The sequence below is a fragment of the Solanum dulcamara genome, chromosome 12, assembly GCF_947179165.1.
Source record: "Solanum dulcamara chromosome 12, daSolDulc1.2, whole genome shotgun sequence".
Taxonomy (NCBI): Eukaryota; Viridiplantae; Streptophyta; class Magnoliopsida; order Solanales; family Solanaceae; genus Solanum; species Solanum dulcamara.
This window is the reverse complement of record NC_077248.1, coordinates 11,120,357-11,138,588: the sequence shown is the minus strand read 5'-3', so window position 1 is coordinate 11,138,588 and position 18,232 is coordinate 11,120,357. Positions and strand designations below refer to the sequence as shown.

The 18,232-nt window shown below is 31.2% G+C and overlaps 1 long non-coding RNA gene across 2 annotated transcripts; it reads right to left on the bottom strand.

Annotated features, from left to right (window-relative positions):
- Positions 1-510: 510 nt before the first annotated feature.
- LOC129877181 (uncharacterized) lies at positions 511-13,907 on the bottom strand. Of its 2 annotated transcripts, none has more exons than XR_008763488.1 (3): positions 13,706-13,907; positions 12,782-12,832; positions 511-854 (listed from the first exon to the last, which is right to left on the bottom strand). It is a non-coding gene; the product is annotated as an uncharacterized LOC129877181 (long non-coding RNA). The 2 variants fall into 2 exon arrangements; XR_008763489.1 differs by lacking the exon at positions 511-854 and adding an exon at positions 9,331-9,594.
- Between the last annotated feature and the right edge of the window lie 4,325 nt (positions 13,908-18,232).

Below are 18,232 nucleotides of genomic sequence, written 5' to 3'. Positions count from 1 at the left end.
TTTACGTATTTGAGAGTAATGATAAATGATTTTGCGGAGTATTTGATATCTAATAGAACTTAATAATGAATAAGGGGGTAATAGATGGCAAATGAGATGATATAACATATTGTGTTCGATATGAATTGATTTTTGACTATATTGAGACAAATTACGTGCGAATATGAATTGCATTATACATTGCTATACCTGTGATTATGTCTGCATTGTACTGATTCTATGGCACCACTTAAGCAATATACTTGAGAAAGGAATGAAAAATAAGGGACGGTACACACGCTCCGTCACAATATTTATGATGAATAGGGGACGGGCCACACACTCCATTGCAGGTATTGCAAGAGGGGTTGGGCCACACGCTCTGTGGTAGGTTACTATCATGATCCAACCCCGTAGGTCGTGACTGGTGCCCGATATGGACACCCGTATACATATTCTTTAACTAAATGTTCATTTCACATCAAGCGGTGCTAAGGATCTTATAACGACCAAACCATGATCTTGGGACCATCACATAAATATTCATATAAATGCAAGCCAACAAGGCTGCTACCACAATCATGATAATATCCGTAAGCCGACGAGGCTACTGTAAAAAAAATAGTATTCGCATACTGATATTACACACCCAATTGATCATGTTTGAATATGACCCACACACATGTCGACAGACCTCTAAGAGTTTCAACAGTACAATATGACGGGACAGGGCCCTGTCATACCCTTAGTCAACATATTCATATATTTAGATCAGAAAAGATCTATACCAAATCTGGGCTCTAGAACAACGGAACTCTCCAAGATAGCAAGAGGGAAGTCTTAAGCTGGCGGCTCATCAAAACGATTATCTACATCTGCGGCCATGAAACGCAGCCCCCCAAAGAAAGGGAGTCAGTATGGAATATGTACCGAACATGTAAAGCGTGCAATACAGTAAAAGGATCATAATTGAAATATGGAGTACAGTAAATGTGTACAATATCCAGAATGTCAAAACACTTGCCTTTGTACATAATCACATTTGTCAATAACATATATCATATGCATGTATATATATCGTACCCGGCCCTTAATGAGGGACTCGGTGAATAAGGTCATCATATGCCCTCCTGGCCGCCATATCATATCATCATTTCATCATATCGTCATATCATCGTACTGTCATATCTTCATACCATCATATCATCATATCATATTTTATATATATATCATACCCGGCCCTCTAGTGAGGGACTTGGTGAACAATGCATTTAGATTGTGCATGAATACATACCCGGCCTGGGACTCAGTGAAAGATACATTAAGGTATGCACGAGTTGAGTAGTAGTAACCATATGCATTTAAATCATCATTTGAGACTCAATAGAATAATTAAAATGAACCATCATTTAAAAATTAAGATAATAGTCATTTCAAGTAACCTTCGATTGCCATTATAAATCATGCAAAATATGAATTATACTGTAGCATGAATTGTACTAAAATATGAATTTTATCAACTAGGATGGCTGAAATCATACATATGGGTCAAGACATAACGATATAAATTATAGAAATTAAGAACATTAGCCTTCCTAGTATATCTAAGAATAAGAGCTTTGTTGGAATCTTATACATTCATCATCCGTTTGTTTCATAAGATCATGCCAAAAGAAAGGAATGTTAGCTTTACATACCTTTAGCACTTATTAGTCTCACAATATATATTCGCTTCCCAATAATACTTCAACCTATATTAAGACGCCAACAACTACGGTTAAGCTACGGGGAGATTCAAAACATAATCTAACGTTAGTAATTCCTTTCTAGATGTTTAGACGACGTTTTCTCTTGTATCCAAACCAACTACATACAACCAACCCAATATCAATCATTATAGGTTCAATACCAATCCGGAAAGCCCACACAATATTCCAAACATTCCATATTCACAACATACAATAACGATTCACATATGGCTACTACATTCTCAAGTTACTTCTATAGTTCGTAGCCTTAACGTTTGCATGTAAGAACTTATAACAGCCCATCCAACATACAACATGATGTATACTTTTAACTATAATTAAATATTTTTTCCAACTTTATGAAAAAAACAAGTTCAAAACAGTCCATTACCACAACACATCCAAAACAGTCCAATAAAATGTCCAAATTAATCCCTAAACAATTCTCGGAATTCTTGCAAACATTTACGAACATACTAAGCAAACCACATATGATTCTTACACATTATTTCATGTCTTTTTTTCATATAATTTTAGTAGGTTATGACCAGCTATCCACATGACAAGTACAACATCAATTCATACGCAACTAAGCTACATCGTCATTTCTATAATCCTTACAACAACTCACAAACGACTTTAGTTTCAACTCCAATCATTATACACCTTTATTTTAATCATAATATTCATGATAATAACAATCAAAATATCAAGTAAAAATAATTCACTAACTTCCTCACACAACAGTCCACACACGGTTTCAACATGCTTCAACATCACTCACATAGAATCTTAGATTCAATTATTTTCATACTAACACAACTTCACATCTAACCTTTCAATTCTTGTCATTATTTTTACCATGAGATATATGATAGTAACTACCATAATTATTAAAAAAATCATTCCATCAATGCCACTAAAACAGTCCCCACGGCCACAACAACATTCCAACATGAACGTTCACGATTTTAAGCATGCAATTCATGTTTATCAAGTTACAACCATACTTCAACACCAACACCTATAAACTCATGGTTATTATCATTTTCCCACATCAACACACCTTATTGCATGCATATAAATTATATTTACACATCTACATCACCCTTGATACATGAAAAAGAAAGTTATCTTACTTTGACAACTTGACTTTTCAACTTGGCTAGAGTTTGTGAATTGAAATGAAAATGGTTCTTGTTGCTCCAATGACTATCTTCACGTTTATAGGTACCTTCCAAGGGTTGAAACACCTTGGAAAATAATTTTTGGATCAAGACTCAAAGTGCTCAAAAATCAGCCCCTTTGGCCAAGACTCTCTCTTTCTAGGTTCTAAGTTTTCTTTCTTTGTGTTGTGTAGTTGAAATGAATGTATTTTCTTATATGATTAGTCATGTTTTGGTTAAACTATGATGCCTAAAATGTGTCCACATTCTCCACTCAAGACAATGAGTCACTCCATTAACTTTACACAAAAATTTCATTTCTTTTTCTCCTACTTTCGGCTAGGTGTTGGATGAATTGTCCATCTTTGTCTCCTTTCTTCTTTCTTTTCAATTGTTTACAAGACAATTGCTTGAGTAGTTGATGATTCATACATTAATCCTTGTCTATGGTAATCATACAAGATGGATGATCAATATTTAATGTGAAATGATTCCTCCACCATGTGATGTCTTCATAAAATAATGCATGCTTTTATAAAGTAATGGATGCTCCAATATTCAATTGCATCATGCTTCAACTTTTTCTCCTCTAATTTTTAGCCATATTGGACGACTTTATATGTATATTTCTCCCAATTTAATTGTCCCCAGTATAATAAAAATGTAGTGGATGAATCAACATTAAATGCATATTTGTATGTCTTCCATAATAGCCTTATTTTAGATGACTTGAAGTCATCTTTTGGACCTTGCACGTTGATGTTTCTTCTTGGTTCATTGTTGTCCCAATTTTTTTTTTACTTAACACCACAATTAAGTAATTCCTAATCTCCAATAATATTTTTATACTAAGTAAAATTTATAACCAATTAGTTCTAGTTTAGAAATTAATAATCCGAGGTTTCTATCTCACGTCGATTCCTTCTCGAATAACTTGACGTATAAAATATGGGGTCTAACAGTTACATGGACAGATATGTCCCCCAATGAGTTCCGCACTGAGATTTCAGCGGATGTGTAGCGCTAGGACAGACATGCATCAGTATATATTATATTGCATTGCATTACATTGCATCATACATCTTTTGTCATTTTAGACTGTTTTACCCCAAATATCCCCATGATCTATATTATTGACTGATGAGATCTTGTTGATACTTGAGTTGCATAGTTATGAAAACTTATATGTATATTTGTATTGTGTTGTTAGAATTGTTAGACTGGTTGATTTCTATGCAAGTTGTAGTCTGGGGGTGGATGGTATGACAGGAGTACGTATGTCTTATTAGCTTAGCTTAGTCTTAGTCGTTCGCTTGGTGGGTACCGTGATGGTATGACAGGAGTACGTATGTCTTATTAGCTTAGCTTAGTCTTAGTCGTTCGCTTGGTGGGTACCGTGTCGGTGGTACTCACCCGTGTAGGTTCTGAGCTCTGACAGTGACCCAGTTCTCTCATCTTTCATCCAAGGCTTTTTGAGGTTATTCGAGAGGTAGTTGTTGATGCCGGTCATCTTTCCTATTCCTCTTTATCTTTTACTTTGTTCCATTTGAGATACAAAGATTGAGACTTGTATTTATTTCAATATCTTGTATTAAAAGACTTATACATGTGACAATCAGTCCATGGGGGATTTTGTAATGATTAAGATTTTCTCTTTTGTTATTTAAATTGCTTATTTTGAAACTACTTTCACTTTTACTTCCGCACTTAGTAGATTAGGCTGACTTGTTTGGTGGGAAAGGATAAGTGCCATCATACCCGAATTTCGGATCGTGACAAAATGGTATAAATTGTTGTTCATGAGGCACAACTTGTTCTTTGAAGTTATTGGGCTAAGTCTTGCCTCTAAGACAAGAGTTATAAAGCACCTAATAAATCAATACATAATGTGGTAGTGTCAAGTCTTGTCCATGTTGCTTAACTTGTAGTTAAGAAGTCCCTGGACTAACAAGTCCTACCGCTAGGGCAATAGTTATAGACTATCTCATAAATCAAAACACAATATAATATTGTCAAGTTTTGCCTATGGGACTTAACTTGTTGTTTGGAAGTCCTTGGGCTAAGAGGTAAGAGTTATAGAGCATATGATAAATCAAGACACAATGTAGTAGTGGAAAGCCTTGTCCATGGAGCGTAAAAGACAATGTCAACTCTTGTCCATGAGACATAACTTGTTCTTTAAAATTTTTGGGTCAAGTATTGCCTCTAAAGCAAGACTTAGAGTATCTCGTGAAATTTCAAACCACACACATATATATATATATATATATATATAATTTAAAATAGTAAATATAAAAAAAATTATCTTGAACCTTAACACTTGAATCTAGTGATCATTTTATTTAAAAGAAGTACAAAATGTATAAAAAGATAGTTTTTTTAGTTCCATAATTAAAAAAATAAAAAGAAAGAAAAATAAAGATGAGCAAAGAAAGAAAAAAAGAAAAAAAATAGAAGGAAAAAAAACGTAAGAAAGAAAGAAAGAAAAAGAAGGAAAAGGAAAAAAAAGAAAGAAAAAAAGAAGGAAAAGAGGAAAAAAAAGAAATGTAATTGTTTTAGTTCCATTTAGAGCCCGTTTGAATTGATTTATAAGTTATTTATAAGTTGTTTTTAATTTTTTTGAGTATTTCACTAGCCAACTTAAAGTCATTTTGTGTTTAAAATAAGCCTCAATAAATAATTGGCTTTGTTTGGGTGAACTTATTTTTTTTAACTTATAAGTTAGAGCCCGTTTGGATAAGCTTTTTTTAAGCTACTTAGAAGCAGAAAACTGCTTATTTATAAGCTAAAAAAAGCTAGAGTAACCCAACTTATTTTTTTGATTTATAAGTTATTTTCTGCTTATAAACTGTTTTAAATAAGCTAAATCAAACAAATTCAATTATTTTTTAAGCTTATTTTAAGCACAAAATGACTTTAAGTTGACCAGTCAAACACTCAATTTTTTTTTAAAACAGGTTATAAGCTAATCCAAATGGGCTCTTAGTTATCAAAATACAAACTTTCTTTATTTTGTTAGGTTTGGAGAACAATTTTGTCTAAAGAATTTTTCTTATAGGGAACAAAATATCAAAATCAGTCTTTATTAGGGCCGTTTGTGAACTTAACCCTTCTTCCGGTACTTAGTGTATTTTTTCGGGGTGATTTGTATAAAGGAAAAATTATTCGAATTAGACATACATGCATATCATAGCTATTAATTTAAGCAAATCATAATTTTAAAATAATTATCTATTATCTCACAATTTAATAATTTTGTATTAGATTTGGAGTGAGATACATCACTCCTTAAAATTAGTCTAAAATAGAGTCATTAATTATCTACTCACTTAATTCTCTCAAAAAATTATGTCTTCACTCCAAATCATCCCACTATCTCTCCTAAATTTCCCCTTCCGTATTTTTTCACCATCCTCTCTCCTCTTTTTTCCTCACACGATCTTCTTTTGTTAAATCCACCTCCGTTACTGCACTTTCAAAGCTTCCCAATGATCATAAGTTTGATTTCATCGACGGAGAAATCTAAATCTATTTATTTTCTCCTTTGAGCATTGTTTCTTTTTCATGTTCGTCGATTTTGAGGTGATTTTTATGAGATACATAGAATAAATTATCTCCACCTCTATTATTGCACTTTCAAAGCTCCCAACGCCCATATCTTCGATTTCATCAACGAAGAAATCTAAATTTATTTATTTTCTCCTTCAAACATTGTTCCTTCTTTGTGTTCAGCGACTTCGAGGTGAGTTTTATCAGATACGCAGGATAAACTATATCAAATACATAGAAAAATAATTGAGATACAGAAAAAGAACAAATCAGGTACATCTAATCATCAAGTACATATCAGATATATAAAAAAATATTTGATTTATAGAAGAATTGTTTAGATACACAAAACGAATAAATCAGATACATCTAATCGTCAACTACTTATCAGATACATAGAAGAAACTATATCAAACACATAAATAAATAGTTCAAATATACTAAATGAACAAATCAGATACACAGAAATCCATATTTCGAAAGAAGTGTAAAGTTTGTTGATGCTCGAAAAAATTGGAAGGATTTCACTATCTTTAATTTTTTTTTAGGAGTTGTGATACGATAAATAATCTAAAGTTATTATACGCATGATTTCTTCCTTAATTAATGTCTTTCAGATACATTCTTATTTAGATACAATTAATTATATGTATCTGAGATACATGTATATGGAGTGTTCAGATACATGTATTCAAGGTGTGAATTATGATAGAATTGATAATATTGCAAACTCACAGGAAGGAAGGTAATTAGCTAAAAATCTAGTGAAATTTGTGTTGTTTATCCTTGTACAAATAGGATTTTTTGGTGCCATCAATTTAAATTTTGACCTTGTTAAATGAATTATATAAAAAATAGAAGAATTAACTTAACTAGTTCTCTATTTCAATTATTTAATCTAGAAATAACTGGTAGATCTATAATATATCTCTGGTCTTTAAATTTTGTCCTTCAAAGCTATAAGTGAAAATTCACATGATATATATAAGTTTAATTAAAATTGGGAAATTTTCAGATATGACAAACTTTTTATCCATATGGGTATAGTTTCTCTAATTACTTATAATGGCAAACATAAATTTTGTCATTATACATATGTTGTAGAGAATTATACAAAAGTTATAATGAATTATATAATTGTTATACCCACTAATTATTTGTATACCCAAATATATAAACACTAATATACATATATATTTGTATATCTAGCAAGCGGGATTGAGAGAGAGGAGGAGAGAGGCGAGCGAGATCGAGAGATGGAGGAGAGAGGCAAGGGAGAGGTGAATTGTATATGTATATCTATCGAATTGTATATATATATTTGTCAAAAAATTGTATATATGTAACTGGTATACATATGTATTTGTATATCTGGCAAGCGAGATTAAGAGAGAGGAGGAGAGAGACAAGCGATATAGAGAGAAATAGGAGAGATGCGAGTGAGATCAAGAGAGGGAGGAGAGAGGAGAATTGTATATGTATATCTGTCGAATTGTATATGTATATTTGTCAGAAAAATTGTATGATGGTAACTGATATACATATATATTGTATATCTAGCAGCGAAATTTGCCATACCGAGTAAATATGTTTGCTGCGAGCCGTAATTATTTTAAACTATACCCATACCACATAATATAGTACAAAAGTTTTTCATACCGCGTAATTTTTCCATTAAAATTATGTCTCAGGGCACAGATTCACATGTCCAAGGCAAGAGAAATTATGTCCAAGACATAAGTATAGTGTTATAAGTTATTTTTGAAGGCAAAAAAAAAAACTTAAGTTAGGTCATCTCCACCACCGTTTTTTCCCTTGCTTTCTTCTCTCCACCATGATTTCCACCATTAAATCCTTTAAATTGAAATCTGAAATTACAACACAACAATTTGAGGTTTTTGTCTATTTAATCATTATTCAAAGACATGTGTCTGTGATAGATTTCAATTTGTTTTGTCTTCTAATTTTTAAAAGTTAAGGTAAAACTCCATTGATTTAGAGTTTTCTTAATTTTCTTTCATGGCTAGTGATTCTCCAAACGAGAAGAATGTTTATTTATTGTTGCTCGAAAAATGACATGAAAATTAACACTGCAATTCTCGATATTTTCATCAGCTTAAATTTGAGAATCCAAAAATGCAACGATTTGATAAACAAAAGAGAAAAATAGTATGAGAATTTGCTGCAGATGAAACGAGGGTTTATGTAGTAATTTTGATAAACCTTAACGAGGAAGAAGATGAGAAAGAGACTTTTTGGACTAGATTGGAATTATTGATGTATCTGGTATATTATTGATGTATCTGGCACATTATTGATGTATCTGACACATTATTGAGTTAAGATTACATGTATTTAATTTTTATCAGTGTATTTGATTAAGTGTATATGTATTTGAATAAATATATGCATGTATTAGAGATTTACGCATGTATTTGGCAAATTATTGATGTATTGGGCATATCATTGAGTTAGGATTATATGTATCTAATTAAGTGTATCTGATTTGTCACGATCCAACTCCGTAGGCCGTGAATGGTGCCCGAGTTGGGCACCCATACATACCCTTAGCCCAAATTAGTATATAATCCGAATAAACATAGGCAATGATCAGAAGGGATCTCTAAACAGATCACAAAAACAGATATAGCGCACGAGGGTCGATAGGCTGTCGCGAAACCCAAAAGCCAAAATATATATATAAAACCCACAGCATAACTGTCTACAGACCTTTACAGATTATAACATAGTCATATGACGAGACAGGGACCCGTCGTACCTGTCACGACCCAAGCCTAGGGCCTAGACGTGACATGGCGAATGAGGAACCCGAAAGTACCTCAAACAAGTCTCTTAGCATTCTTTTAGCCTTTCATAGGTAATGATGATAAATAAACAAGCGGAAATCATAATAAATCTTCAACTTACATATGTCCAACAATACCTCTAACTATTAGATTTAACGGGGCTAAGACAAGTCCCTAGCTCACCCTCAATCATAATAGAAGAAATTTCATAGTAAAATATCTTAACATATCATAAACTAGAAAGATAAAGGAGTATTGTTTCCGGAACATGGGAACTCACCAAAAGTAGTCTTCAATGGAATATCAACTAGCCACGTGGAGGAGAATGAGGAGGAGCACTGATCCCTACATGGTGATATCATGTAGGCAAAAGAGTATGCGTTAGTACTTTGAATGTACTAAGTATGTAAGGATGCATGAACATTGAGAAAACATTAAAATATTTATGTAATATGGAACATAATTTAATGTATGCATAATAAATCATATATATATCCTTTAAAACATTTATTTTGTGGGAAATTAACCATAACCGACATTTAAGACCATGCGAGCTATTACATGGAATCCAACATAACCTCCTACGTTGGCCGGGGAGACTACTTGCCAGGTAGAACTCCGTCAACTTCATTTATTTCTTTAACTTTAACTTTAAGGGCTATTTATGGATCCATTAGCCTAAGCCTACAAGGGCTCCTATGTTGGCACATAGTTAATGAGACAAGAGGTTGCTACTAGGATTTCCTTACCGAATCCCACCTCAATGACCCATTCGGTGCTAAGTCAATCCCACGGAATAGTTTAATACTTCAAAATAGTCATAACATATAGCTTGAGAATTCAAAACATCATATTCGATAGAATAACTCATTAAAATATTTGGTAATTCAAATATGCAAGAATTTTCCTTATTGCATAAAGAATCCATCATTCATATCATTTCATCATTCTTTTATTTCATAAGACTCCCTTTTTGATCATAGATATTGCTTTTATAAACATTTATTTGGAGTCAAAGCTTTCAAGTCAAACTTTATTAAAAACATAGTAAAACTAGGTGGGTTCAAATCACTTCAACTTGCAAATATGTATGTAAATAAATATACATAAATACTTTGAAATCCATTAATTAAAAATCATGCTTTTAAATAACCCACCATGAATTTCAAGAACCTTTAAATAGATAAATAGAGGAATTACTTGTAAACCATCAATTCATACATATATAATTATGTTGCATCAAAATAGACCAATAATCATTAGTTTAACCATGATTCATACTATTAAGTAAAAATAAGAATTACCATAAGAAAATATTACTTGAAATCAAGATATTTAATTGAAAGAGTTTTTGGACTACATGGGTGGAAGAACCTATGGATAAACACCCACATAACTTAGAGTAAAGCTTAAAGAAAATAAACATAATTTATCATATAATCAAAATAATTTAGATATGAGAGTGGAAGGAATACTCTCATTGAAACCTTACATACCTGGAAACCGAAGCTTTAGTTGGTACCGGAAGACTTAATGACCACTCTTGAGTCCTAGCTTCTCTCCTTGCCGGAACGTTTTGTGTACTACCCGGAATATATGAATTACCGGAATAGTATTTCTTCACTACTAAGAACTAAAACTATATTTGAGAATGTGTAAAGAAGTGTATAGAGAGAAGATTTGCTTGAGAAAGCTTGATGAATAAAATGAGGAAATAAGGTGGGTATTTATAGGTGGGAAAGAGAACCTAACAATAAATAAAATAATTATAAATAAAAATCTGAAAATTTAGTGGAATATATTGATGTCATGGATGATGTTAAATGGAGGACAATTTATGTCATGAGTGATGTCAAATGTATCTAGATCTTTCTATGGTAGGTGAAATGAGTTATCTTTGACAGAATACTCTTTTTGGGAGCTACGTTTGAATAAGATAAATTCCTTATTAGGATTTGGTGTCTTCATAAGAATTGTAGATATGGAAGTCTAGTTTCATATCGTTCAAGAATCAACCAATTTGGATAAACCTATAGTGAGATATGATTTTTCTTCTATAAACACTCATTTCCGTCACAGCATCCTACCTTACAAAGATTAATTTATTTGACCTACTTAACCTCCGGATCTTAAAATATGGTCTTCATAAAAGTTGTAGGTAATGATCTTGTGGTTACTCAGAAATTTGAATCACTCAATTTGGATATTCCTATGAAACGTTATGACCAAAATATAGAGGTTGTATCATGTTTAGGTAAAAATTGAAACATCGTATACAACGTTTTTAGGGGATGTTACAGTACCCCTGAACAACGTATACATATACACAACAGAAAGAGTCAGTATCAAAATAGGGCTCCGGATAAAGGAGCACTGTCAACCAACAGGGTAAATGTCCTAAGTGAGAAGATCAGCAAATCGAGCGTCTGTACATATGGGCATGTAACGCAGCCCCCGAAGAAAGGAGGTCAGTACGAAAAATGTACCGAATATGTAAAACATAAACTGTAATAAATAAAACCGTAATCTGAATAGTATGTGCAGAAAATGAACTAAATGTCCAGAATATCAAAATACTTATCATAATCATAAATCACACATGCAAAGTCATATGCCATATCCGGCCCCATTTTGTGGGACTCGATGAACAAAACGTGGTCGCCACCCTGTCACTGGCGCCACAGCACAATATAACTCTAGAGTAGGAAATATCTCCGTAACAAATCATATTATATCAGATGGCTATATCATATCATATCATATAATATCATATCATATTATGTCATCAGACATCAGCAAATGTGTACATAGCACATCATAACTCCACAAACCCATGTACATAGTGTACCTGCCCCCTCACATTGGGACACGACGAATAATGCAAAGAAATACGCTTGATAACATATCCTGGCCTAGGCTTAGTGAAAGAGTAGTTACAGTATGCACGAGTAGAGTAGTGAGAAACTAAATGCAATTTAAAATACAAAATATTTATACAGACTCGATAGCATAGTTTTGATAACAAATCATATATAAAAGTACTTGAATAATAATAGTAGTGCAAGTCTTTCCAATGTCACGATAGTCTATGTCAAAATAGTTTTCTAAAATTATCTCCATATTTCAAAATATATTATGGGACTTAACGGAATAATTAATCGTATAATATTCGGAAGAGTAGCAAAGAGTTTCTTTCAAATTCTACCTAACATGAGCCAAACGAAATAACAAAGAAAAATTCGGAATAGTGGGGCCCACCTCGGTCAAATGAGGTGGCCTATCTAAATTATGCGCGTTAAATTTTATAACGTTATTTATAAGAGTTTCAAGGTAGTCGGGTCCTATTTGTGCAAATTCTAGAAGTTTAGACAATTTTTCAAAAATATTCATAAATACTTAATTTAATTCTACTGAATAGAAAAGGGTCAAATTTAGGTGTCGATTCCGAAGAGTAGAGTCATCCTCGAGGATCGTACCCAAACATATTACACCTAAGACAAGCCAAGAGAAGAAAATGTAAAGCTTTACATACCTTATCGACCTTTTACGGTTGTCCAAATTCAATTCCCGTTTCCTCCAAAATCTACAATTGGTCACATTTACCAATTACTATTCATAAAACTTAAAGAATTTAATTCTAACCAATACTTGTCTACAAAAATTTCGGCAGCATCTCCCCTATATATACAACAACCCCGAGATTTCAACTCGGCCACCATATCAACAACCATGCCAACGACAACACCAATACGATCAACAATCAATTTAAAACGCACCATAACATAAACTAATTTCTTTTTCCAAATAGTGCAACAATTTCCAATCTAACTTTGCACTTTCAAATAACTATGAATATTTCATGTTCATAAATTAATTTAAACTTATTCCAACATAGGAGAAAAATATTCCAAGCAAGCTATCCAATATCCATTAATTCCATATTTCACCCAAAAACTCCATAAATGCAACAAAGCTATTATAATTCATTTTCTTCTTCCAAATTCATAATCAACGACAACAATCCACACTTTAACAACTTTATTTCCATAATATTATGAAATCATACTATAAGGACATAATTCCCTACAATCCATTTCAATACGAACTTAAATCATTCAAGCTTCATTTATATTCCAAGAATCACAACAACAATTAACAAACTATACAAACTTAATTTTTTCCATTTCATCACCTAACCCATATTTCCAACTTCAAATAAATTCATTCAACTTCCAATTCCAACATAAAATTTTTACCATAACTACTACTCCATAGCTACTACTAAAATACTACACAAAAATTTGATTCATCTTGCCTCCATAATCTTCATATACATGGATTTATACATATGTAAAACCCACCATATAAACTCCTATATTTCCATAAATTCTACACATCTCTACATACTACAACATAAACAACCTTCATAACATAATAAAAAGGAATTAATTCTTACCTTTTTTCTTCTAACTTCTTCACTCCCAAATCAATGAAACAAGCCTCCAATCTTCCAAAATAACTCCACCATGTTATAGAGGACCCTTGAATTAGTGGGAATACTAGGAGAAAATAATTTTTGGGATGAAATTTCAAGGAGTAAAAATTACTCCTCCATGGCCGATTCTCTCTTCTTTTTTTTTCTTTGGTTTTTTTTTCCTCTTCTTTCTTACTTCACAATCTCTTGAAAGTTCTAGGAGTTTGATGATTTAAAGGCCCTTCATAAGAAATTCCAATTTTGCCCTTAGCCTTTTCTACTATTTCCAAGTTGAAATTCCAATTTTACCCTTCAACTTTTTTAGTATTTCCACTTTGAAATTCCAATTTTACCCTTCAACTTTTCTAATATTTCCACATTCCAATTTAGTCATAAGAATTTTGTATCCAACAAGATCAAACATAGCCTTGCCCTTGACTTGTTACCGTTATCCCCAAAATGTCCAAATGTGAAAATACGGGATATAACATGATTAAGCATATATGTATCGATAAAATATAAGCATGTATCTGAATAATAGTTCATGAATACGAGTTAAGAAGTCTAAATTTTGCTAAATCTCTAGAAAAAGAAAAATTTTGATTATTTTGATTTTTCTTAGAAGTTGTGATATGACATACTCCCTCCGTTCATCTTTACTTGTCCACTATTGACTTTGCACAATTTAAAAAAAAATATAAATAGAAGGATGATTTTATCATATCACCATTTGAATATAATAAATACAATGTCTTGAAAAATGTAATAGGAAAATGACTACTAATTAATGATAAGGGTAAATTAGGAACTAAGTGTAAATTATCTCTTGATTTCATAAATTGGATAAGTATTGACGTTGGACATCTATTTTTAGTATAGTGGACAAGTAAAGATGGAAGGAGGGAGTATTTTTTAAAGTTGTTGCAAGTGTAATTTTCTCCTTAATTAATAGCTTAAAGTTATATCCCTTAATTAAGATACACTTCTTAATTAAGAAGAAATAGCGGTTTTAGTCTCTGTGTTATTGCATAATTCCAGTTTTAGTCCCTGTGTTATTTGATTATGTACATTTAACCTTCAATTATTTGAAGTGTACGATTTTGGTCCTTGGAGTTAACGAAAGTTAATCATTTAACAAAATGATTATTTTAAAATATATAAAATAAAATAAATTGAAGGGTTGATGATTCTACATGCTTGAAGAATTATGTGGGTTAAAAAGTTAAATTTAATAAAAATTAAATGTTAAATTTTTTAAAGAGTAAAAGCTGTTAGAACACCATTGATATTTGATAGCCTTAAAGAGCTTGTCCACCTACTAAACCCTTAAATGTAATTGTATTTGACCTTGATTAGTAACCATTAAAAAAGAGAGGAAGAACGAGTTGCTAAGGAATAAAAAATAGAGCATAGAGTATTTGAATAAAATGGAGCTAATGAATAAAATATAATTTTAATTTTATATACATAATTCTTCAAGTATTTAAAATCACCAACTCTTTATTTTATTTTATTTTATATATTATCAAACAATCATTTAGTTAAATAATTAACGTTTATTAATTTCAATGACTAAAACCGCACACTTTAAATAAATGAAGATTAAATGTGCATAGTCAAATAATAAAGGGACTAAAATTAAAATTATACAATAACACAATGACTAAAACCGCTATTTCCTCCTTAATTAATGACTTTCAAATATATCCCTTAATTAGAAACACTAACTGATGTATATCTAGAATACATGTATTCGAGATCCAAAATATGATAAAGAACACAATATTGAAAACTAGCGTGAGTTTAAATAATTATCTCTTAAAATAGTGTGATTCGTATAAGTTACCCTAATTATTTCATTTGTAAGCTAAGCTTGACTTAGCATGTGACATTTCTTTACGTTGGGAGTCTTTCACTTCTCAAAGTAAACATTTCTCTAAAACAATTTTTACCTACAAGAAGTTGAGAGGGAATTCATGTGACTTCTCTAAACGCTTTTGGGAATGCTTATAAGAGTTTTGACTCTGACAAGCAAGAATTATTTTTTCATTTATATAAACATTTGCCTTCTGTTTTCTAGATCTCAAAGAAAAACGTATAAATTTATTTTAGCTCTTTTATAAAATAGCTCTTTCGTTATTTTCTTTCCCATATCGCTTAGAACTTTTTAGCCTTATCTGACCTATTTTTATGCTTTCATTGAGCCGAGGTTCTTTCGAAAAAAGTCGTCCTACCTTGATAGGAGTAAGGTCTGCGTACACTTTACCCTCCCCAGACCCCACATTGTGGAATTTCACTGGGTTGTTGTTGTTTCAGAAAGAAACATCAAAACGACTAAAATAAGAGCATATTTTGTCTATAAAATAATTAATTAATGAGTGGTTGTGACACAAAATAGGGATAAGGTACGTATACTTTATCCTCCTCAGATTCCGATAGAAATTATTGTTGTAATAGTAAGGAATAAGGCATAGGTTATTTATTTTGGACACATAATACATTATGATAATAGGACACGATCATATTTTCTTAAAATTAGTTATTGCTAAATAGACAAAGCGTAACTTGAGAACAAAGCAAGTAAGAGAGTAAAACAAAAGGAATTTAGAATTAACATAAATAAGAAGAAATGATAAGAAAGAGAGAGTAGCTTTTCCCTTGTTTGGTTAAAGAGAAATCAAGAGAAAGTAGAGAAGATTCTTTCATCAAAAGGGTTACTTTTGTGAGATCCAATAGAAAGTTTAATAACTTATTTTCTCTCCAGTCTTTCTTCAGAAATCAGATTATTTTTTTTGGTTTCGTTTTTGTTTTATATCTTTTTCATAAACTAGTCAAAACAGCAAATCTCTAAAAGCAACAGTGGGATATTGAAAAGGGAGTATATTTCATTATCTTTTAGTTTTTAAATTTAATATCATGATTGTGGTGCAGTGGTGGAACTGCTTCATATTTAATTAGATATCTCGGATTTAAGTTTTGGATATGAAAAAAAATCCTGTTGAAAGCGCCACCCTTGAATAGGCTCTGCAGTGTGCGCGATTCAAATTTAATTGGAGCTCCAGTGCGAACTCTGAACACCGAGTAGAAAATAAAAAGTAAGGTTTTAAATTTAACCACAACCTTAAATTTCAAATAATTCTTACTTCTTTTCTGAGTTTTGGAAAAGAGATTTTTAGGGGTCGTTTGGTGTGAAGTATAGTATAACATCAAATAGTCTCGTGATTAAATTATAGTGCCACTTAATTTGTCGTTTGATTGGCAAGTCCAGAATAACTTATTTCGAGATTAATAATTAGTACCAGTATAAGTTATCCCTCCTCTTGGGTGACATAATAATCTCGGGATAACTTATCTCGGAATAGAGTAGAGAAAGTGACAAAATATCCCTTTAAATCCTTTTTATATATCATTTTTCACATCCATGTATATTCACATTATTTTTAATACCATGTATAATAAAATTTACAATCTTCACTACTCCTTATTTTTACGATAATTCTTTATTTTTTTAATTAAAAATTAGACTATACAAATATAATTTTTATTTGACTAATTCTTATGTTTATTTATATTTTGATTTCTCTACTACTAAATTACATATTTTTAATTAAATATTTTTTTAGTCACTTGAAAGCTTATAATTAATATATCAACTAAAATGAAAACTTTAGTATTTACAATTTAAGAGTGACATGTGCTTAAATGAAATGATATAAATAATAAATCCTCTTTTACTTTAACAAGTTTAAGATGAGAATTCTATTTTTAAATTAAATAAGCTGAATATTTTATTTTACATACATATGGCACCATCATGGGAATGCACACACAAAAATATTTAAACTAAATAAGATAAAAAATTTATTTTTAAGAATGAATAACTAAGCTAGCAAAGAAAATACAAAAAAACTAAATAAAGTGAAAGGTATTTTTGTAAACAAATAACTTATTCTTAAAATTTATGCAATGCATATTATTTTGAACACAACAAACCAAACAATTAATAAGAAATAATCCTAGCAATTTATCCCATCATAACTAATACTATCATAACTTAGGTGTCGTTTGGTTTGAATATAAGTTATGATGGAATTAGTTATGACGGAATAAGTCGTGATGGAATTAGTTATGATGGGATAAATTGTGATGAGATTATTTTTAATTGAGTGTTTGGTTTGTTGCATTCAAAACAATATGCATTATATAAATTTTAAGAATAAATTATTTGTTTACAAAAATATCCTTTATGAATGTGAAAAGTGATGTGTAAAAAGGGTTTAAAGGGATATTTTTGTCATTTATCTACTTAATCGCGGAATAACTTATATCGGGATTACTATACCACTCATAGAAAAAATAACTTATTTCAGTCATAATTATTAATCCTGGGATAAGTTATTCCACACTTTGTAACCAAACAAACAATTGAGGGTTACTAAAAATTTATCCAAAAACTATTTTGCCTTATTCACTACACCAAACGATCCCTTAGGTATTATTTGACTATGA